The sequence below is a fragment of the Pleurodeles waltl genome, chromosome 11 (genome assembly GCF_031143425.1).
Source record: "Pleurodeles waltl isolate 20211129_DDA chromosome 11, aPleWal1.hap1.20221129, whole genome shotgun sequence".
In the NCBI taxonomy this organism is placed as follows: domain Eukaryota; kingdom Metazoa; phylum Chordata; class Amphibia; order Caudata; family Salamandridae; genus Pleurodeles; species Pleurodeles waltl.
Genome location: NC_090450.1, coordinates 580,849,634 through 580,874,191, shown reverse-complemented (window position 1 = coordinate 580,874,191; position 24,558 = coordinate 580,849,634).

Sequence of the window (24,558 nt, the reverse complement as noted above, 5' to 3'; positions counted from 1 at the left end):
CAGTGTAAAAAAGGGGTGTTGGGGTGCATTATAAAAGAGGGTGCTAGAAGGCACAGAATGATGTGGTTTGGCTTTGGGTGCGCTAAACATCATTTATTTTGCCCCCCCCTTTCTGGGGGGAGGGGGGGTGTAGCCCAAAAGTATAGGGGCAACAGAGGGAACTTAGGGGAACAGGCTTAGGGCACTTTTTTATTACCGACCACAAGGGGGGGCACCACACAGACATACTGTAATTATGGTATTGAAAGAGGTGACAGCAAGGAGCATGTGGTACGACACGGCGAGACGGGACAAGTCACCCCAAGTTTTTATTGCCCCCCCCCTGCCCTCGCAGGATCTGTTATGAGGTCTCTTGGGGTAGTTGTATTGAAAACAGATGCTTAAGACACTGAAGGGAAGGGGAATGTTGACAAGCGTGTGTCCCCCATTGTGTGGGTACTTTCTTGTGCGATACCCTCTTCTTCATTCACTCACCACAAAGGAGCAGCCACAAAATGACAATTGCTGTGATGGTAGTACTAAAAGGGGCTTTATAAGGTAGAGAACCAGAAGGAAGGCGAGCTTCAAGTGGCGCTCGGAGGAAGTGGGTCAACAGGAAGCAGAGATGCCCGCTATGACAGCTGAGAGCATTAAAATTTGGTAAATAAGGCGGATGGTTTGGGGAAGTAGATGAATGAGTCAGGGAGACGGCGCATGTGGCAATTGGTTGGATGCGGCATAGAGAATAATCATGGCATGCAAACTAGGCAGTAGTCCCTGAATTGGCAGCGTCTGCAGAGAGTTTGGGGTGCTTGACAAGTGATTTGCCTTCCTTGGATTGGGTATATAATCCACAGAGGGAAGGTCACAGCTTATAGTGAGGCAGATCGTGTATATCGGATTTAAAGAAGGGTAGTTTGAGTGTGCGGAGAGGGGCTGCACGGAGTGGTAAGTGGATGGGGTGCCGAGCAATGTGCATCCAACTGGTCACTGGAGGCTGGACGGTGGCAAAAGCACCTGGGTTACTGGGAGAATTACAAATGGAGGGCCAAAAGGAAGGGTGTTTATGGTCATTCAGATACTAAGACGGAACATTTGAGTGGCAATGAGATGGGGCTATTGAGAAGTCACAAATGGTGTCCCGGGTTAGAGGTATGGGGATCAGATATTCCTGCTAGGGTGTAATGTGCCACCCTGCCCCTTTTTTTGTGCAGCCTGGTTCCCTCTCTAGTTTCTCTCCAGTGTCTTTCTATCCTGCAGATGATTAGAGCAAGCTTCCTAAAGTTTTTCTTGGCCTCATATCCCCAATTACGTGCCTGACATGCCTGGCCTGAGGATACTCCCAAAGAGTGTGCTACTTATATTCTGGGAAGAGCCTCACTAGTTCTGCCTATTTATGCAGCAACAAGGCAAATCTTACAACCTGCAAAGTTGGAAGCTTTGAGATGAAGTAAAGGTTTTTATTTTTCGGGAAAATGCTCTTCTATGCTTCATCTCCCATCTGAAGGCCATGGGCTCCTTTTCTTCTCTCACGTGTCCTTTCAAAGAGACAGATGACACACTCACCCAATCACTCAGCAAACATCTATGCTTTAACTCTGTCGTCTTGCCGTTTTCCCTCCAAGTGCTCTACCTTCCCCACAAATGCAGGATAATCTTTCCTCATTACTCATTCACTCGCTTATTGTAGTCCTCCGCTCCACAGGCCCAGCAAAGACCAACAAAGACAAGCAGTACGTCAGCAAACAGGTTTAACACTTCTCTCTTCTATTATTATGGTCATACTGCTGCCCTCTAGTAACACTACATGGCAACTGCAGCATGATGATGTGATTTTGAAGGGGGCTGTCCTATGCAAATAATGTCCTCCCATGATTATTTTGGCCTGAGACATTCACAGGCTTCCATCATGATATGGCCTCCAACATATGGTTTTCAGCAGAATTTTAAGCTTGACAACTTGTCTTACGCTAAGCTTTTCCCACTCGAAGGCCGCTCATGGGAACAGCACCCTCATTTAGCAGGGTGCCAAATTGTCTGCAGTCTTCCTCTCAACAGAACATGGGCGTTCGTGGGCGTTCGGGGGCCTTGCTTGCTAGCTAGAGACTGAGCGCTGGGTTGTTTAAAGACCCAGACCCAGACCCAGGGCCAGGCCAGGCCAGGCCAGGCCAGCTGCTGCAACAGGCATGATGCAGGCCCAATGAAGCACACGCCGGACTTTACCCTTTTCTGCCTCTTGAAAACTTCAACATGTCTGTCTTCTGATTGCACCTAATAAAGGGAGTTCCCATCATTTGGTGAGTGAGAGCTAACACTAGGCCAATATGCCTAGCCAGCAGCACAGGCACTATCCCCCTGATTACACAGCTCTGTTCACACCAAAATGAAAAATCCCCACCACTCGACCTATTTTACTATTTGTGGGAGGCTTACTTCGGCTCAGTTATGCCCCCTAGGCCACATTCGCGCTACAAAATGCCAAATTCAAAGACAAAAAAATCAATAGATTGATAACTGAAGATAATGCTTTACCCATATTTCACCTACTAATGAAGAAGGGGGCTTTATGGGAGTCAGGAGAGAAAATATTTATAATTTTCGGGCACTCGCGCAAAAAAAATTGCTCCTGGTTTTTATAAAATCGAAATATTAGTTAATGGGGGGAAAAAAAAAAAAAAATTTTACCAGCCATGGCGGGATTCGAACCCTTGTCCTGGGGAGGTTTCAGCATCAGAGGCAGATGACATTACCACTGAGCTATTGCTCCTTACTGGTAAAGAGGGATTCAGGAGCATCTATAAGCTACACACAGGCCCCCTGGTCTACATGACACACCATAGCCATGATAAAGGGACTACTGGAAATGATACATACATGGAAGCCCATGTGGTCCAGTGGGTAAGTTCCTGCCTTCCACCCAGGCGACCAGGGTTCAAATCCCGGGTTCGGCACCAGATGACTGATGGCGGAGAAGCAGAGGTAAGTCGGTAAGTAAAATGTGCTTGTGTGTGGAGGTGTGTCTGGCTGGTGATTGGTGGATGTAAGAGTGGTTGGTATGTGGATGGAGAGAGTGGTTGGTGTGTCAGGGCAGAGAGAGTGAGGTTGGGTCCAGGCCTAGTGAGAGTAGAGGGGAGGAGCCAAAGAGGGGGAGTGTGAATGGGTGGAGTAAGAAAGGAGAGCAGGGGCGGCATGGTTGGGGGGAGGAGCCTAGGGAGAGGTGGAGGCATAGAGCCTAGGAGGGACCAAGGGGAGGGGCATGTGTAGAGAAGGGTGGAGCCACAGAGGGAAGGGAGGAGTAGGAAGGATTCACAGAAGTAGTCTGGGGCAATAGGTCAGGGGGCGGAGCATAGAGGAGTGAGGCCAACAAGGAAAGAGTGCTCCTCCCCCTTCAGCAAACAGAGGGGGGTGACCCCAACATTTTATGACCGCTCCCTCCCCCCCCCACTACAGAGTTGGGGAGGGGCAAATTTTGGGGAGCAGTGTAAAAAAGGGGTGTTGGGGTGCATTATAAAAGAGGGTGCTAGAAGGCACAGAATGATGTGGTTTGGCTTTGGGTGCGCTAAACATCATTTATTTTGCCCCCCCCTTTCTGGGGGGAGGGGGGGTGTAGCCCAAAAGTATAGGGGCAACAGAGGGAACTTAGGGGAACAGGCTTAGGGCACTTTTTTATTACCGACCACAAGGGGGGGCACCACACAGACATACTGTAATTATGGTATTGAAAGAGGTGACAGCAAGGAGCATGTGGTACGACACGGCGAGACGGGACAAGTCACCCCAAGTTTTTATTGCCCCCCCCCTGCCCTCGCAGGATCTGTTATGAGGTCTCTTGGGGTAGTTGTATTGAAAACAGATGCTTAAGACACTGAAGGGAAGGGGAATGTTGACAAGCGTGTGTCCCCCATTGTGTGGGTACTTTCTTGTGCGATACCCTCTTCTTCATTCACTCACCACAAAGGAGCAGCCACAAAATGACAATTGCTGTGATGGTAGTACTAAAAGGGGCTTTATAAGGTAGAGAACCAGAAGGAAGGCGAGCTTCAAGTGGCGCTCGGAGGAAGTGGGTCAACAGGAAGCAGAGATGCCCGCTATGACAGCTGAGAGCATTAAAATTTGGTAAATAAGGCGGATGGTTTGGGGAAGTAGATGAATGAGTCAGGGAGACGGCGCATGTGGCAATTGGTTGGATGCGGCATAGAGAATAATCATGGCATGCAAACTAGGCAGTAGTCCCTGAATTGGCAGCGTCTGCAGAGAGTTTGGGGTGCTTGACAAGTGATTTGCCTTCCTTGGATTGGGTATATAATCCACAGAGGGAAGGTCACAGCTTATAGTGAGGCAGATCGTGTATATCGGATTTAAAGAAGGGTAGTTTGAGTGTGCGGAGAGGGGCTGCACGGAGTGGTAAGTGGATGGGGTGCCGAGCAATGTGCATCCAACTGGTCACTGGAGGCTGGACGGTGGCAAAAGCACCTGGGTTACTGGGAGAATTACAAATGGAGGGCCAAAAGGAAGGGTGTTTATGGTCATTCAGATACTAAGACGGAACATTTGAGTGGCAATGAGATGGGGCTATTGAGAAGTCACAAATGGTGTCCCGGGTTAGAGGTATGGGGATCAGATATTCCTGCTAGGGTGTAATGTGCCACCCTGCCCCTTTTTTTGTGCAGCCTGGTTCCCTCTCTAGTTTCTCTCCAGTGTCTTTCTATCCTGCAGATGATTAGAGCAAGCTTCCTAAAGTTTTTCTTGGCCTCATATCCCCAATTACGTGCCTGACATGCCTGGCCTGAGGATACTCCCAAAGAGTGTGCTACTTATATTCTGGGAAGAGCCTCACTAGTTCTGCCTATTTATGCAGCAACAAGGCAAATCTTACAACCTGCAAAGTTGGAAGCTTTGAGATGAAGTAAAGGTTTTTATTTTTCGGGAAAATGCTCTTCTATGCTTCATCTCCCATCTGAAGGCCATGGGCTCCTTTTCTTCTCTCACGTGTCCTTTCAAAGAGACAGATGACACACTCACCCAATCACTCAGCAAACATCTATGCTTTAACTCTGTCGTCTTGCCGTTTTCCCTCCAAGTGCTCTACCTTCCCCACAAATGCAGGATAATCTTTCCTCATTACTCATTCACTCGCTTATTGTAGTCCTCCGCTCCACAGGCCCAGCAAAGACCAACAAAGACAAGCAGTACGTCAGCAAACAGGTTTAACACTTCTCTCTTCTATTATTATGGTCATACTGCTGCCCTCTAGTAACACTACATGGCAACTGCAGCATGATGATGTGATTTTGAAGGGGGCTGTCCTATGCAAATAATGTCCTCCCATGATTATTTTGGCCTGAGACATTCACAGGCTTCCATCATGATATGGCCTCCAACATATGGTTTTCAGCAGAATTTTAAGCTTGACAACTTGTCTTACGCTAAGCTTTTCCCACTCGAAGGCCGCTCATGGGAACAGCACCCTCATTTAGCAGGGTGCCAAATTGTCTGCAGTCTTCCTCTCAACAGAACATGGGCGTTCGTGGGCGTTCGGGGGCCTTGCTTGCTAGCTAGAGACTGAGCGCTGGGTTGTTTAAAGACCCAGACCCAGACCCAGACCCAGGGCCAGGCCAGGCCAGGCCAGCTGCTGCAACAGGCATGATGCAGGCCCAATGAAGCACACGCCGGACTTTACCCTTTTCTGCCTCTTGAAAACTTCAACATGTCTGTCTTCTGATTGCACCTAATAAAGGGAGTTCCCATCATTTGGTGAGTGAGAGCTAACACTAGGCCAATATGCCTAGCCAGCAGCACAGGCACTATCCCCCTGATTACACAGCTCTGTTCACACCAAAATGAAAAATCCCCACCACTCGACCTATTTTACTATTTGTGGGAGGCTTACTTCGGCTCAGTTATGCCCCCTAGGCCACATTCGCGCTACAAAATGCCAAATTCAAAGACAAAAAAATCAATAGATTGATAACTGAAGATAATGCTTTACCCATATTTCACCTACTAATGAAGAAGGGGGCTTTATGGGAGTCAGGAGAGAAAATATTTATAATTTTCGGGCACTCGCGCAAAAAAAATTGCTCCTGGTTTTTATAAAATCGAAATATTAGTTAATGGGGGAAAAAAAATAATAATAATTTTTACCAGCCATGGCGGGATTCGAACCCTTGTCCTGGGGAGGTTTCAGCATCAGAGGCAGATGACATTACCACTGAGCTATTGCTCCTTACTGGTAAAGAGTGATTCAGGAGCATCTATAAGCTACACACAGGCCCCCTGGTCTACATGACACACCATAGCCATGATAAAGGGACTACTGGAAATGATACATACATGGAAGCCCATGTGGTCCAGTGGGTAAGTTCCTGCCTTCCACCCAGGCGACCAGGGTTCAAATCCCGGGTTCGGCACCAGATGACTGATGGCGGAGAAGCAGAGGTAAGTCGGTAAGTAAAATGTGCTTGTGTGTGGAGGTGTGTCTGGCTGGTGATTGGTGGATGTAAGAGTGGTTGGTATGTGGATGGAGAGAGTGGTTGGTGTGTCAGGGCAGAGAGAGTGAGGTTGGGTCCAGGCCTAGTGGGAGTAGAGTAGAGGGGAGGAGCCAAAGAGGGGGAGTGTGAATGGGTGGAGTAAGAAAGGAGAGCAGGGGCGGCATGGTTGGGGGGAGGAGCCTAGGGAGAGGTGGAGGCATAGAGCCTAGGAGGGACCAAGGGGAGGGGCATGTGTAGAGAAGGGTGGAGCCACAGAGGGAAGGGAGGAGTAGGAAGGATTCACAGAAGTAGTCTGGGGCAATAGGTCAGGGGGCGGAGCATAGAGGAGTGAGGCCAACAAGGAAAGAGTGCTCCTCCCCCTTCAGCAAACAGAGGGGGGTGACCCCAACATTTTATGACCGCTCCCTCCCCCCCCCACTACAGAGTTGGGGAGGGGCAAATTTTGGGGAGCAGTGTAAAAAAGGGGTGTTGGGGTGCATTATAAAAGAGGGTGCTAGAAGGCACAGAATGATGTGGTTTGGCTTTGGGTGCGCTAAACATCATTTATTTTGCCCCCCCCTTTCTGGGGGGAGGGGGGGTGTAGCCCAAAAGTATAGGGGCAACAGAGGGAACTTAGGGGAACAGGCTTAGGGCACTTTTTTATTACCGACCACAAGGGGGGGCACCACACAGACATACTGTAATTATGGTATTGAAAGAGGTGACAGCAAGGAGCATGTGGTACGACACGGCGAGACGGGACAAGTCACCCCAAGTTTTTATTGCCCCCCCCCTGCCCTCGCAGGATCTGTTATGAGGTCTCTTGGGGTAGTTGTATTGAAAACAGATGCTTAAGACACTGAAGGGAAGGGGAATGTTGACAAGCGTGTGTCCCCCATTGTGTGGGTACTTTCTTGTGCGATACCCTCTTCTTCATTCACTCACCACAAAGGAGCAGCCACAAAATGACAATTGCTGTGATGGTAGTACTAAAAGGGGCTTTATAAGGTAGAGAACCAGAAGGAAGGCGAGCTTCAAGTGGCGCTCGGAGGAAGTGGGTCAACAGGAAGCAGAGATGCCCGCTATGACAGCTGAGAGCATTAAAATTTGGTAAATAAGGCGGATGGTTTGGGGAAGTAGATGAATGAGTCAGGGAGACGGCGCATGTGGCAATTGGTTGGATGCGGCATAGAGAATAATCATGGCATGCAAACTAGGCAGTAGTCCCTGAATTGGCAGCGTCTGCAGAGAGTTTGGGGTGCTTGACAAGTGATTTGCCTTCCTTGGATTGGGTATATAATCCACAGAGGGAAGGTCACAGCTTATAGTGAGGCAGATCGTGTATATCGGATTTAAAGAAGGGTAGTTTGAGTGTGCGGAGAGGGGCTGCACGGAGTGGTAAGTGGATGGGGTGCCGAGCAATGTGCATCCAACTGGTCACTGGAGGCTGGACGGTGGCAAAAGCACCTGGGTTACTGGGAGAATTACAAATGGAGGGCCAAAAGGAAGGGTGTTTATGGTCATTCAGATACTAAGACGGAACATTTGAGTGGCAATGAGATGGGGCTATTGAGAAGTCACAAATGGTGTCCCGGGTTAGAGGTATGGGGATCAGATATTCCTGCTAGGGTGTAATGTGCCACCCTGCCCCTTTTTTTGTGCAGCCTGGTTCCCTCTCTAGTTTCTCTCCAGTGTCTTTCTATCCTGCAGATGATTAGAGCAAGCTTCCTAAAGTTTTTCTTGGCCTCATATCCCCAATTACGTGCCTGACATGCCTGGCCTGAGGATACTCCCAAAGAGTGTGCTACTTATATTCTGGGAAGAGCCTCACTAGTTCTGCCTATTTATGCAGCAACAAGGCAAATCTTACAACCTGCAAAGTTGGAAGCTTTGAGATGAAGTAAAGGTTTTTATTTTTCGGGAAAATGCTCTTCTATGCTTCATCTCCCATCTGAAGGCCATGGGCTCCTTTTCTTCTCTCACGTGTCCTTTCAAAGAGACAGATGACACACTCACCCAATCACTCAGCAAACATCTATGCTTTAACTCTGTCGTCTTGCCGTTTTCCCTCCAAGTGCTCTACCTTCCCCACAAATGCAGGATAATCTTTCCTCATTACTCATTCACTCGCTTATTGTAGTCCTCCGCTCCACAGGCCCAGCAAAGACCAACAAAGACAAGCAGTACGTCAGCAAACAGGTTTAACACTTCTCTCTTCTATTATTATGGTCATACTGCTGCCCTCTAGTAACACTACATGGCAACTGCAGCATGATGATGTGATTTTGAAGGGGGCTGTCCTATGCAAATAATGTCCTCCCATGATTATTTTGGCCTGAGACATTCACAGGCTTCCATCATGATATGGCCTCCAACATATGGTTTTCAGCAGAATTTTAAGCTTGACAACTTGTCTTACGCTAAGCTTTTCCCACTCGAAGGCCGCTCATGGGAACAGCACCCTCATTTAGCAGGGTGCCAAATTGTCTGCAGTCTTCCTCTCAACAGAACATGGGCGTTCGTGGGCGTTCGGGGGCCTTGCTTGCTAGCTAGAGACTGAGCGCTGGGTTGTTTAAAGACCCAGACCCAGACCCAGACCCAGGGCCAGGCCAGGCCAGGCCAGCTGCTGCAACAGGCATGATGCAGGCCCAATGAAGCACACGCCGGACTTTACCCTTTTCTGCCTCTTGAAAACTTCAACATGTCTGTCTTCTGATTGCACCTAATAAAGGGAGTTCCCATCATTTGGTGAGTGAGAGCTAACACTAGGCCAATATGCCTAGCCAGCAGCACAGGCACTATCCCCCTGATTACACAGCTCTGTTCACACCAAAATGAAAAATCCCCACCACTCGACCTATTTTACTATTTGTGGGAGGCTTACTTCGGCTCAGTTATGCCCCCTAGGCCACATTCGCGCTACAAAATGCCAAATTCAAAGACAAAAAAATCAATAGATTGATAACTGAAGATAATGCTTTACCCATATTTCACCTACTAATGAAGAAGGGGGCTTTATGGGAGTCAGGAGAGAAAATATTTATAATTTTCGGGCACTCGCGCAAAAAAAATTGCTCCTGGTTTTTATAAAATCGAAATATTAGTTAATGGGGGAAAAAAAATAATAATAATTTTTACCAGCCATGGCGGGATTCGAACCCTTGTCCTGGGGAGGTTTCAGCATCAGAGGCAGATGACATTACCACTGAGCTATTGCTCCTTACTGGTAAAGAGTGATTCAGGAGCATCTATAAGCTACACACAGGCCCCCTGGTCTACATGACACACCATAGCCATGATAAAGGGACTACTGGAAATGATACATACATGGAAGCCCATGTGGTCCAGTGGGTAAGTTCCTGCCTTCCACCCAGGCGACCAGGGTTCAAATCCCGGGTTCGGCACCAGATGACTGATGGCGGAGAAGCAGAGGTAAGTCGGTAAGTAAAATGTGCTTGTGTGTGGAGGTGTGTCTGGCTGGTGATTGGTGGATGTAAGAGTGGTTGGTATGTGGATGGAGAGAGTGGTTGGTGTGTCAGGGCAGAGAGAGTGAGGTTGGGTCCAGGCCTAGTGGGAGTAGAGTAGAGGGGAGGAGCCAAAGAGGGGGAGTGTGAATGGGTGGAGTAAGAAAGGAGAGCAGGGGCGGCATGGTTGGGGGGAGGAGCCTAGGGAGAGGTGGAGGCATAGAGCCTAGGAGGGACCAAGGGGAGGGGCATGTGTAGAGAAGGGTGGAGCCACAGAGGGAAGGGAGGAGTAGGAAGGATTCACAGAAGTAGTCTGGGGCAATAGGTCAGGGGGCGGAGCATAGAGGAGTGAGGCCAACAAGGAAAGAGTGCTCCTCCCCCTTCAGCAAACAGAGGGGGGTGACCCCAACATTTTATGACCGCTCCCTCCCCCCCCCACTACAGAGTTGGGGAGGGGCAAATTTTGGGGAGCAGTGTAAAAAAGGGGTGTTGGGGTGCATTATAAAAGAGGGTGCTAGAAGGCACAGAATGATGTGGTTTGGCTTTGGGTGCGCTAAACATCATTTATTTTGCCCCCCCCTTTCTGGGGGGAGGGGGGGTGTAGCCCAAAAGTATAGGGGCAACAGAGGGAACTTAGGGGAACAGGCTTAGGGCACTTTTTTATTACCGACCACAAGGGGGGGCACCACACAGACATACTGTAATTATGGTATTGAAAGAGGTGACAGCAAGGAGCATGTGGTACGACACGGCGAGACGGGACAAGTCACCCCAAGTTTTTATTGCCCCCCCCCTGCCCTCGCAGGATCTGTTATGAGGTCTCTTGGGGTAGTTGTATTGAAAACAGATGCTTAAGACACTGAAGGGAAGGGGAATGTTGACAAGCGTGTGTCCCCCATTGTGTGGGTACTTTCTTGTGCGATACCCTCTTCTTCATTCACTCACCACAAAGGAGCAGCCACAAAATGACAATTGCTGTGATGGTAGTACTAAAAGGGGCTTTATAAGGTAGAGAACCAGAAGGAAGGCGAGCTTCAAGTGGCGCTCGGAGGAAGTGGGTCAACAGGAAGCAGAGATGCCCGCTATGACAGCTGAGAGCATTAAAATTTGGTAAATAAGGCGGATGGTTTGGGGAAGTAGATGAATGAGTCAGGGAGACGGCGCATGTGGCAATTGGTTGGATGCGGCATAGAGAATAATCATGGCATGCAAACTAGGCAGTAGTCCCTGAATTGGCAGCGTCTGCAGAGAGTTTGGGGTGCTTGACAAGTGATTTGCCTTCCTTGGATTGGGTATATAATCCACAGAGGGAAGGTCACAGCTTATAGTGAGGCAGATCGTGTATATCGGATTTAAAGAAGGGTAGTTTGAGTGTGCGGAGAGGGGCTGCACGGAGTGGTAAGTGGATGGGGTGCCGAGCAATGTGCATCCAACTGGTCACTGGAGGCTGGACGGTGGCAAAAGCACCTGGGTTACTGGGAGAATTACAAATGGAGGGCCAAAAGGAAGGGTGTTTATGGTCATTCAGATACTAAGACGGAACATTTGAGTGGCAATGAGATGGGGCTATTGAGAAGTCACAAATGGTGTCCCGGGTTAGAGGTATGGGGATCAGATATTCCTGCTAGGGTGTAATGTGCCACCCTGCCCCTTTTTTTGTGCAGCCTGGTTCCCTCTCTAGTTTCTCTCCAGTGTCTTTCTATCCTGCAGATGATTAGAGCAAGCTTCCTAAAGTTTTTCTTGGCCTCATATCCCCAATTACGTGCCTGACATGCCTGGCCTGAGGATACTCCCAAAGAGTGTGCTACTTATATTCTGGGAAGAGCCTCACTAGTTCTGCCTATTTATGCAGCAACAAGGCAAATCTTACAACCTGCAAAGTTGGAAGCTTTGAGATGAAGTAAAGGTTTTTATTTTTCGGGAAAATGCTCTTCTATGCTTCATCTCCCATCTGAAGGCCATGGGCTCCTTTTCTTCTCTCACGTGTCCTTTCAAAGAGACAGATGACACACTCACCCAATCACTCAGCAAACATCTATGCTTTAACTCTGTCGTCTTGCCGTTTTCCCTCCAAGTGCTCTACCTTCCCCACAAATGCAGGATAATCTTTCCTCATTACTCATTCACTCGCTTATTGTAGTCCTCCGCTCCACAGGCCCAGCAAAGACCAACAAAGACAAGCAGTACGTCAGCAAACAGGTTTAACACTTCTCTCTTCTATTATTATGGTCATACTGCTGCCCTCTAGTAACACTACATGGCAACTGCAGCATGATGATGTGATTTTGAAGGGGGCTGTCCTATGCAAATAATGTCCTCCCATGATTATTTTGGCCTGAGACATTCACAGGCTTCCATCATGATATGGCCTCCAACATATGGTTTTCAGCAGAATTTTAAGCTTGACAACTTGTCTTACGCTAAGCTTTTCCCACTCGAAGGCCGCTCATGGGAACAGCACCCTCATTTAGCAGGGTGCCAAATTGTCTGCAGTCTTCCTCTCAACAGAACATGGGCGTTCGTGGGCGTTCGGGGGCCTTGCTTGCTAGCTAGAGACTGAGCGCTGGGTTGTTTAAAGACCCAGACCCAGACCCAGACCCAGGGCCAGGCCAGGCCAGGCCAGCTGCTGCAACAGGCATGATGCAGGCCCAATGAAGCACACGCCGGACTTTACCCTTTTCTGCCTCTTGAAAACTTCAACATGTCTGTCTTCTGATTGCACCTAATAAAGGGAGTTCCCATCATTTGGTGAGTGAGAGCTAACACTAGGCCAATATGCCTAGCCAGCAGCACAGGCACTATCCCCCTGATTACACAGCTCTGTTCACACCAAAATGAAAAATCCCCACCACTCGACCTATTTTACTATTTGTGGGAGGCTTACTTCGGCTCAGTTATGCCCCCTAGGCCACATTCGCGCTACAAAATGCCAAATTCAAAGACAAAAAAATCAATAGATTGATAACTGAAGATAATGCTTTACCCATATTTCACCTACTAATGAAGAAGGGGGCTTTATGGGAGTCAGGAGAGAAAATATTTATAATTTTCGGGCACTCGCGCAAAAAAAATTGCTCCTGGTTTTTATAAAATCGAAATATTAGTTAATGGGGGAAAAAAAATAATAATAATTTTTACCAGCCATGGCGGGATTCGAACCCTTGTCCTGGGGAGGTTTCAGCATCAGAGGCAGATGACATTACCACTGAGCTATTGCTCCTTACTGGTAAAGAGTGATTCAGGAGCATCTATAAGCTACACACAGGCCCCCTGGTCTACATGACACACCATAGCCATGATAAAGGGACTACTGGAAATGATACATACATGGAAGCCCATGTGGTCCAGTGGGTAAGTTCCTGCCTTCCACCCAGGCGACCAGGGTTCAAATCCCGGGTTCGGCACCAGATGACTGATGGCGGAGAAGCAGAGGTAAGTCGGTAAGTAAAATGTGCTTGTGTGTGGAGGTGTGTCTGGCTGGTGATTGGTGGATGTAAGAGTGGTTGGTATGTGGATGGAGAGAGTGGTTGGTGTGTCAGGGCAGAGAGAGTGAGGTTGGGTCCAGGCCTAGTGGGAGTAGAGTAGAGGGGAGGAGCCAAAGAGGGGGAGTGTGAATGGGTGGAGTAAGAAAGGAGAGCAGGGGCGGCATGGTTGGGGGGAGGAGCCTAGGGAGAGGTGGAGGCATAGAGCCTAGGAGGGACCAAGGGGAGGGGCATGTGTAGAGAAGGGTGGAGCCACAGAGGGAAGGGAGGAGTAGGAAGGATTCACAGAAGTAGTCTGGGGCAATAGGTCAGGGGGCGGAGCATAGAGGAGTGAGGCCAACAAGGAAAGAGTGCTCCTCCCCCTTCAGCAAACAGAGGGGGTGACCCCAACATTTTATGACCGCTCCCTCCCCCCCACTACAGAGTTGGGGAGGGGCAAATTTTGGGGAGCAGTGTAAAAAAGGGGTGTTGGGGTGCATTATAAAAGAGGGTGCTAGAAGGCACAGAATGATGTGTTTTGGCTTTGGGTGCGCTAAACATCATTTATTTTGCCCCCCCCTTTCTGGGGGGAGGGGGGTGTAGCCCAAAAGTATAGGGGCAACAGAGGGAACTTAGGGGAACAGGCTTAGGGCACTTTTTTATTACCGACCACAAGGGGGGGCACCACACAGACATACTGTAATTATGGTATTGAAAGAGGTGACAGCAAGGAGCATGTGGTACGACACGGCGAGACGGGACAAGTCACCCCAAGTTTTTATTGCCCCCCCCCTGCCCTCGCAGGATCTGTTATGAGGTCTCTTGGGGTAGTTGTATTGAAAACAGATGCTTAAGACACTGAAGGGAAGGGGAATGTTGACAAGCGTGTGTCCCCCATTGTGTGGGTACTTTCTTGTGCGATACCCTCTTCTTCATTCACTCACCACAAAGGAGCAGCCACAAAATGACAATTGCTGTGATGGTAGTACTAAAAGGGGCTTTATAAGGTAGAGAACCAGAAGGAAGGCGAGCTTCAAGTGGCGCTCGGAGGAAGTGGGTCAACAGGAAGCAGAGATGCCCGCTATGACAGCTGAGAGCATTAAAATTTGGTAAATAAGGCGGATGGTTTGGGGAAGTAGATGAATGAGTCAGGGAGACGGCGCATGTGGCAATTGGTTGGATGCGGCATAGAGAATAATCATGGCATGCAAACTAGGCAGTAGTCCCTGAATTGGCAGCGTCTGCAGAGAGTTTGGGGTGCTTGACAAGTGATTTGCCTTCCTTGGATTGGGTATATAATCCACAGAGGGAAGGTCACAGCTTATAGTGAGGCAGATCGTGTATATCGGATTTAAAGAAGGGTAGTTTGAGTGTGCGGAGAGGGGCTGCACGGAGTGGTAAGTGGATGGGGTGCCGAGCAATGTGCATCCAACTGGTCACTGGAGGCTGGACGGTGGCAAAAGCACCTGGGTTACTGGGAGAATTACAAATGGAGGGCCAAAAGGAAGGGTGTTTATGGTCATTCAGATACTAAGACGGAACATTTGAGTGGCAATGAGATGGGGCTATTGAGAAGTCACAAATGGTGTCCCGGGTTAGAGGTATGGGGATCAGATATTCCTGCTAGGGTGTAATGTGCCACCCTGCCCCTTTTTTTGTGCAGCCTGGTTCCCTCTCTAGTTTCTCTCCAGTGTCTTTCTATCCTGCAGATGATTAGAGCAAGCTTCCTAAAGTTTTTCTTGGCCTCATATCCCCAATTACGTGCCTGACATGCCTGGCCTGAGGATACTCCCAAAGAGTGTGCTACTTATATTCTGGGAAGAGCCTCACTAGTTCTGCCTATTTATGCAGCAACAAGGCAAATCTTACAACCTGCAAAGTTGGAAGCTTTGAGATGAAGTAAAGGTTTTTATTTTTCGGGAAAATGCTCTTCTATGCTTCATCTCCCATCTGAAGGCCATGGGCTCCTTTTCTTCTCTCACGTGTCCTTTCAAAGAGACAGATGACACACTCACCCAATCACTCAGCAAACATCTATGCTTTAACTCTGTCGTCTTGCCGTTTTCCCTCCAAGTGCTCTACCTTCCCCACAAATGCAGGATAATCTTTCCTCATTACTCATTCACTCGCTTATTGTAGTCCTCCGCTCCACAGGCCCAGCAAAGACCAACAAAGACAAGCAGTACGTCAGCAAACAGGTTTAACACTTCTCTCTTCTATTATTATGGTCATACTGCTGCCCTCTAGTAACACTACATGGCAACTGCAGCATGATGATGTGATTTTGAAGGGGGCTGTCCTATGCAAATAATGTCCTCCCATGATTATTTTGGCCTGAGACATTCACAGGCTTCCATCATGATATGGCCTCCAACATATGGTTTTCAGCAGAATTTTAAGCTTGACAACTTGTCTTACGCTAAGCTTTTCCCACTCGAAGGCCGCTCATGGGAACAGCACCCTCATTTAGCAGGGTGCCAAATTGTCTGCAGTCTTCCTCTCAACAGAACATGGGCGTTCGTGGGCGTTCGGGGGCCTTGCTTGCTAGCTAGAGACTGAGCGCTGGGTTGTTTAAAGACCCAGACCCAGACCCAGGGCCAGGCCAGGCCAGGCCAGGCCAGCTGCTGCAACAGGCATGATGCAGGCCCAATGAAGCACACGCCGGACTTTACCCTTTTCTGCCTCTTGAAAACTTCAACATGTCTGTCTTCTGATTGCACCTAATAAAGGGAGTTCCCATCATTTGGTGAGTGAGAGCTAACACTAGGCCAATATGCCTAGCCAGCAGCACAGGCACTATCCCCCTGATTACACAGCTCTGTTCACACCAAAATGAAAAATCCCCACCACTCGACCTATTTTACTATTTGTGGGAGGCTTACTTCGGCTCAGTTATGCCCCCTAGGCCACATTCGCGCTACAAAATGCCAAATTCAAAGACAAAAAAATCAATAGATTGATAACTGAAGATAATGCTTTACCCATATTTCACCTACTAATGAAGAAGGGGGCTTTATGGGAGTCAGGAGAGAAAATATTTATAATTTTCGGGCACTCGCGCAAAAAAAATTGCTCCTGGTTTTTATAAAATCGAAATATTAGTTAATGGGGGAAAAAAAAAAAAAAAAATTTTTACCAGCCATGGCGGGATTCGAACCCTTGTCCTGGGGAGGTTTCAGCATCAGAGGCAGATGACATTACCACTGAGCTATTGCTCCTTACTGGTAAAGAGTGATTCAGGAGCATCTATAAGCTACACACAGGCCCCCTGGTCTACATGACACACCATAGCCATGATAAAGGGACTACTGGAAATGATACATACATGGAAGCCCATGTGGTCCAGTGGGTAAGTTCCTGCCTTCCACCCAGGCGACCAGGGTTCAAATCCCGGGTTCGGCACCAGATGACTGATGGCGGAGAAGCAGAGGTAAGTCGGTAAGTAAAATGTGCTTGTGTGTGGAGGTGTGTCTGGCTGGTGATTGGTGGATGTAAGAGTGGTTGGTATGTGGATGGAGAGAGTGGTTGGTGTGTCAGGGCAGAGAGAGTGAGGTTGGGTCCAGGCCTAGTGGGAGTAGAGTAGAGGGGAGGAGCCAAAGAGGGGGAGTGTGAATGGGTGGAGTAAGAAAGGAGAGCAGGGGCGGCATGGTTGGGGGGAGGAGCCTAGGGAGAGGTAGAGGCATAGAGCCTAGGAGGGACCAAGGGGAGGGGCATGTGTAGAGAAGGGTGGAGCCACAGAGGGAAGGGAGGAGTAGGAAGGATTCACAGAAGTAGTCTGGGGCAATAGGTCAGGGGGCGGAGCATAGAGGAGTGAGGCCAACAAGGAAAGAGTGCTCCTCCCCCTTCAGCAAACAGAGGGGGGTGACCCCAACATTTTATGACCGCTCCCTCCCCCCCCACTACAGAGTTGGGGAGGGGCAAATTTTGGGGAGCAGTGTAAAAAAGGGGTGTTGGGGTGCATTATAAAAGAGGGTGCTAGAAGGCACAGAATGATGTGTTTTGGCTTTGGGTGCGCTAAACATCATTTATTTTGCCCCCCCCTTTCTGGGGGGAGGGGGGTGTAGCCCAAAAGTATAGGGGCAACAGAGGGAACTTAGGGGAACAGGCTTAGGGCACTTTTTTATTACCGACCACAAGGGGGGGCACCACACAGACATACTGTAATTATGGTATTGAAAGAGGTGACAGCAAGGAGCATGTGGTACGACACGGCGAGACGGGACAAGTCACCCCAAGTTTTTATTGCCCCCCCCCTGCCCTCGCAGGATCTGTTATGAGGTCTCTTGGGGTAGTTGTATTGAAAACAGATGCTTAAGACACTGAAGGGAAGGGGAATGTTGACAAGCGTGTGTCCCCCATTGTGTGGGTACTTTCTTGTGCGATACCCTCTTCTTCATTCACTCACCACAAAGGAGCAGCCACAAAATGACAATTGGTGTGATGGTAGTACTAAAAGGGGCTTTATAAGGTAGAGAACCAGAAGGAAGGCGAGCTTCAAGTGGCGCTCGGAGGAAGTGGGTCAACAGGAAGCAGAGATGCCCGCTATGACAGCTGAGAGCATTAAAATTTGGTAAATAAGGCGGATGGTTTGGGGAAGTAGATGAATGAGTCAGGGAGACGGCGCATGTGGCAATTGGTTGGATGCGGCATAGAGAATAATCATGGCATGCAAACTAGGCAGTAGTCCCTGAATTGGCAGCGTCTGCAGAGAGTTTGGGGTGCTTGACAAGTGATTTGCCTTCCTTGGATTGGGTATATAATCCACAGAGGGAAGGTCACAGCTTATAGTGAGGCAGATCGTGTATATCGGATTTAAAGAAGGGTAGTTTGAGTGTGCGGAGAGGGGCTGCACGGAGTGGTAAGTGGATGGGGTGCCGAGCAATGTGCATCCAACTGGTCACTGGAGGCTGGACGGTGGCAAAAGCACCTGGGTTACTGGGAGAATTACAAATGGAGGGCCAAAAGGAAGGGTGTTTATGGTCATTCAGATACTAAGACGGAACATTTGAGTGGCAATGAGATGGGGCTATTGAGAAGTCACAAATGGTGTCCCGGGTTAGAGGTATGGGGATCAGATATTCCTGCTAGGGTGTAATGTGCCACCCTGCCCCTTTTTTTGTGCAGCCTGGTTCCCTCTCTAGTTTCTCTCCAGTGTCTTTCTATCCTGCAGATGATTAGAGCAAGCTTCCTAAAGTTTTTCTTGGCCTCATATCCCCAATTACGTGCCTGACATGCCTGGCCTGAGGATACTCCCAAAGAGTGTGCTACTTATATTCTGGGAAGAGCCTCACTAGTTCTGCCTATTTATGCAGCAACAAGGCAAATCTTACAACCTGCAAAGTTGGAAGCTTTGAAAATGAAGTAAAGGTTTTTATTTTTCGGGAAAATGCTCTTCTATGCTTCATCTCCCATCTGAAGGCCATGGGCTCCTTTTCTTCTCTCACGTGTCCTTTCAAAGAGACAGATGACACACTCACCCAATCACTCAGCAAACATCTATGCTTTAACTCTGTCGTCTTGCCGTTTTCCCTCCAAGTGCTCTACCTTCCCCACAAATGCAGGATAATCTTTCCTCATTACTCATTCACTCGCTTATTGTAGTCCTCCGCTCCACAGGCCCAGCAAAGACCAACAAAGACAAGCAGTACGTCAGCAAACAGGTTTAACACTTCTCTCTTCTATTATTATGGTCATACTGCTGCCCTCTAGTAACACTACATGGCAACTGCAGCATGATGATGTGATTTTGAAGGGGGCTGTCCTATGCAAATAATGTCCTCCCATGATTATTTTGGCCTGAGACATTCACAGGCTTCCATCATGATATGGCCTCCAACATATGGTTTTCAGCAGAATTTTAAGCTTGACAACTTGTCTTACGCTAAGCTTTTCCCACTCGAAGGCCGCTCATGGGAACAGCACCCTCATTTAGCAGGGTGCCAAATTGTCTGCAGTCTTCCTCTCAACAGAACATGGGCGTTCGTGGGCGTTCGGGGGCCTTGCTTGCTAGCTAGAGACTGAGCGCTGGGTTGTTTAAAGACCCAGACCCAGACCCAGACCCAGGGCCAGGCCAGGCCAGGCCAGCTGCTGCAACAGGCATGATGCAGGCCCAATGAAGCACACGCCGGACTTTACCCTTTTCTGCCTCTTGAAAACTTCAACATGTCTGTCTTCTGATTGCACCTAATAAAGGGAGTTCCCATCATTTGGTGAGTGAGAGCTAACACTAGGCCAATATGCCTAGCCAGCAGCACAGGCACTATCCCCCTGATTACACAGCTCTGTTCACACCAAAATGAAAAATCCCCACCACTCGACCTATTTTACTATTTGTGGGAGGCTTACTTCGGCTCAGTTATGCCCCCTAGGCCACATTCGCGCTACAAAATGCCAAATTCAAAGACAAAAAAATCAATAGATTGATAACTGAAGATAATGCTTTACCCATATTTCACCTACTAATGAAGAAGGGGGCTTTATGGGAGTCAGGAGAGAAAATATTTATAATTTTCGGGCACTCGCGCAAAAAAAATTGCTCCTGGTTTTTATAAAATCGAAATATTAGTTAATGGGGGAAAAAAAATAATAATAATTTTTACCAGCCATGGCGGGATTCGAACCCTTGTCCTGGGGAGGTTTCAGCATCAGAGGCAGATGACATTACCACTGAGCTATTGCTCCTTACTGGTAAAGAGTGATTCAGGAGCATCTATAAGCTACACACAGGCCCCCTGGTCTACATGACACACCATAGCCATGATAAAGGGACTACTGGAAATGATACATACATGGAAGCCCATGTGGTCCAGTGGGTAAGTTCCTGCCTTCCACCCAGGCGACCAGGGTTCAAATCCCGGGTTCGGCACCAGATGACTGATGGCGGAGAAGCAGAGGTAAGTCGGTAAGTAAAATGTGCTTGTGTGTGGAGGTGTGTCTGGCTGGTGATTGGTGGATGTAAGAGTGGTTGGTATGTGGATGGAGAGAGTGGTTGGTGTGTCAGGGCAGAGAGAGTGAGGTTGGGTCCAGGCCTAGTGGGAGTAGAGTAGAGGGGAGGAGCCAAAGAGGGGGAGTGTGAATGGGTGGAGTAAGAAAGGAGAGCAGGGGCGGCATGGTTGGGGGGAGGAGCCTAGGGAGAGGTGGAGGCATAGAGCCTAGGAGGGACCAAGGGGAGGGGCATGTGTAGAGAAGGGTGGAGCCACAGAGGGAAGGGAGGAGTAGGAAGGATTCACAGAAGTAGTCTGGGGCAATAGGTCAGGGGGCGGAGCATAGAGGAGTGAGGCCAACAAGGAAAGAGTGCTCCTCCCCCTTCAGCAAACAGAGGGGGTGACCCCAACATTTTATGACCGCTCCCTCCCCCCCACTACAGAGTTGGGGAGGGGCAAATTTTGGGGAGCAGTGTAAAAAAGGGGTGTTGGGGTGCATTATAAAAGAGGGTGCTAGAAGGCACAGAATGATGTGTTTTGGCTTTGGGTGCGCTAAACATCATTTATTTTGCCCCCCCCTTTCTGGGGGGAGGGGGGTGTAGCCCAAAAGTATAGGGGCAACAGAGGGAACTTAGGGGAACAGGCTTAGGGCACTTTTTTATTACCGACCACAAGGGGGGGCACCACACAGACATACTGTAATTATGGTATTGAAAGAGGTGACAGCAAGGAGCATGTGGTACGACACGGCGAGACGGGACAAGTCACCCCAAGTTTTTATTGCCCCCCCCCTGCCCTCGCAGGATCTGTTATGAGGTCTCTTGGGGTAGTTGTATTGAAAACAGATGCTTAAGACACTGAAGGGAAGGGGAATGTTGACAAGCGTGTGTCCCCCATTGTGTGGGTACTTTCTTGTGCGATACCCTCTTCTTCATTCACTCACCACAAAGGAGCAGCCACAAAATGACAATTGCTGTGATGGTAGTACTAAAAGGGGCTTTATAAGGTAGAGAACCAGAAGGAAGGCGAGCTTCAAGTGGCGCTCGGAGGAAGTGGGTCAACAGGAAGCAGAGATGCCCGCTATGACAGCTGAGAGCATTAAAATTTGGTAAATAAGGCGGATGGTTTGGGGAAGTAGATGAATGAGTCAGGGAGACGGCGCATGTGGCAATTGGTTGGATGCGGCATAGAGAATAATCATGGCATGCAAACTAGGCAGTAGTCCCTGAATTGGCAGCGTCTGCAGAGAGTTTGGGGTGCTTGACAAGTGATTTGCCTTCCTTGGATTGGGTATATAATCCACAGAGGGAAGGTCACAGCTTATAGTGAGGCAGATCGTGTATATCGGATTTAAAGAAGGGTAGTTTGAGTGTGCGGAGAGGGGCTGCACGGAGTGGTAAGTGGATGGGGTGCCGAGCAATGTGCATCCAACTGGTCACTGGAGGCTGGACGGTGGCAAAAGCACCTGGGTTACTGGGAGAATTACAAATGGAGGGCCAAAAGGAAGGGTGTTTATGGTCATTCAGATACTAAGACGGAACATTTGAGTGGCAATGAGATGGGGCTATTGAGAAGTCACAAATGGTGTCCCGGGTTAGAGGTATGGGGATCAGATATTCCTGCTAGGGTGTAATGTGCCACCCTGCCCCTTTTTTTGTGCAGCCTGGTTCCCTCTCTAGTTTCTCTCCAGTGTCTTTCTATCCTGCAGATGATTAGAGCAAGCTTCCTAAAGTTTTTCTTGGCCTCATATCCCCAATTACGTGCCTGACATGCCTGGCCTGAGGATACTCCCAAAGAGTGTGCTACTTATATTCTGGGAAGAGCCTCACTAGTTCTGCCTATTTATGCAGCAACAAGGCAAATCTTACAACCTGCAAAGTTGGAAGCTTTGAGATGAAGTAAAGGTTTTTATTTTTCGGGAAAATGCTCTTCTATGCTTCATCTCCCATCTGAAGGCCATGGGCTCCTTTTCTTCTCTCACGTGTCCTTTCAAAGAGACAGATGACACACTCACCCAATCACTCAGCAAACATCTATGCTTTAACTCTGTCGTCTTGCCGTTTTCCCTCCAAGTGCTCTACCTTCCCCACAAATGCAGGATAATCTTTCCTCATTACTCATTCACTCGCTTATTGTAGTCCTCCGCTCCACAGGCCCAGCAAAGACCAACAAAGACAAGCAGTACGTCAGCAAACAGGTTTAACACTTCTCTCTTCTATTATTATGGTCATACTGCTGCCCTCTAGTAACACTACATGGCAACTGCAGCATGATGATGTGATTTTGAAGGGGGCTGTCCTATGCAAATAATGTCCTCCCATGATTATTTTGGCCTGAGACATTCACAGGCTTCCATCATGATATGGCCTCCAACATATGGTTTTCAGCAGAATTTTAAGCTTGACAACTTGTCTTACGCTAAGCTTTTCCCACTCGAAGGCCGCTCATGGGAACAGCACCCTCATTTAGCAGGGTGCCAAATTGTCTGCAGTCTTCCTCTCAACAGAACATGGGCGTTCGTGGGCGTTCGGGGGCCTTGCTTGCTAGCTAGAGACTGAGCGCTGGGTTGTTTAAAGACCCAGACCCAGACCCAGGGCCAGGCCAGGCCAGGCCAGGCCAGCTGCTGCAACAGGCATGATGCAGGCCCAATGAAGCACACGCCGGACTTTACCCTTTTCTGCCTCTTGAAAACTTCAACATGTCTGTCTTCTGATTGCACCTAATAAAGGGAGTTCCCATCATTTGGTGAGTGAGAGCTAACACTAGGCCAATATGCCTAGCCAGCAGCACAGGCACTATCCCCCTGATTACACAGCTCTGTTCACACCAAAATGAAAAATCCCCACCACTCGACCTATTTTACTATTTGTGGGAGGCTTACTTCGGCTCAGTTATGCCCCCTAGGCCACATTCGCGCTACAAAATGCCAAATTCAAAGACAAAAAAATCAATAGATTGATAACTGAAGATAATGCTTTACCCATATTTCACCTACTAATGAAGAAGGGGGCTTTATGGGAGTCAGGAGAGAAAATATTTATAATTTTCGGGCACTCGCGCAAAAAAAATTGCTCCTGGTTTTTATAAAATCGAAATATTAGTTAATGGGGGAAAAAAAAAAAAAAAAATTTTTACCAGCCATGGCGGGATTCGAACCCTTGTCCTGGGGAGGTTTCAGCATCAGAGGCAGATGACATTACCACTGAGCTATTGCTCCTTACTGGTAAAGAGTGATTCAGGAGCATCTATAAGCTACACACAGGCCCCCTGGTCTACATGACACACCATAGCCATGATAAAGGGACTACTGGAAATGATACATACATGGAAGCCCATGTGGTCCAGTGGGTAAGTTCCTGCCTTCCACCCAGGCGACCAGGGTTCAAATCCCGGGTTCGGCACCAGATGACTGATGGCGGAGAAGCAGAGGTAAGTCGGTAAGTAAAATGTGCTTGTGTGTGGAGGTGTGTCTGGCTGGTGATTGGTGGATGTAAGAGTGGTTGGTATGTGGATGGAGAGAGTGGTTGGTGTGTCAGGGCAGAGAGAGTGAGGTTGGGTCCAGGCCTAGTGGGAGTAGAGTAGAGGGGAGGAGCCAAAGAGGGGGAGTGTGAATGGGTGGAGTAAGAAAGGAGAGCAGGGGCGGCATGGTTGGGGGGAGGAGCCTAGGGAGAGGTAGAGGCATAGAGCCTAGGAGGGACCAAGGGGAGGGGCATGTGTAGAGAAGGGTGGAGCCACAGAGGGAAGGGAGGAGTAGGAAGGATTCACAGAAGTAGTCTGGGGCAATAGGTCAGGGGGCGGAGCATAGAGGAGTGAGGCCAACAAGGAAAGAGTGCTCCTCCCCCTTCAGCAAACAGAGGGGGGTGACCCCAACATTTTATGACCGCTCCCTCCCCCCCCACTACAGAGTTGGGGAGGGGCAAATTTTGGGGAGCAGTGTAAAAAAGGGGTGTTGGGGTGCATTATAAAAGAGGGTGCTAGAAGGCACAGAATGATGTGTTTTGGCTTTGGGTGCGCTAAACATCATTTATTTTGCCCCCCCCTTTCTGGGGGGAGGGGGGTGTAGCCCAAAAGTATAGGGGCAACAGAGGGAACTTAGGGGAACAGGCTTAGGGCACTTTTTTATTACCGACCACAAGGGGGGGCACCACACAGACATACTGTAATTATGGTATTGAAAGAGGTGACAGCAAGGAGCATGTGGTACGACACGGCGAGACGGGACAAGTCACCCCAAGTTTTTATTGCCCCCCCCCTGCCCTCG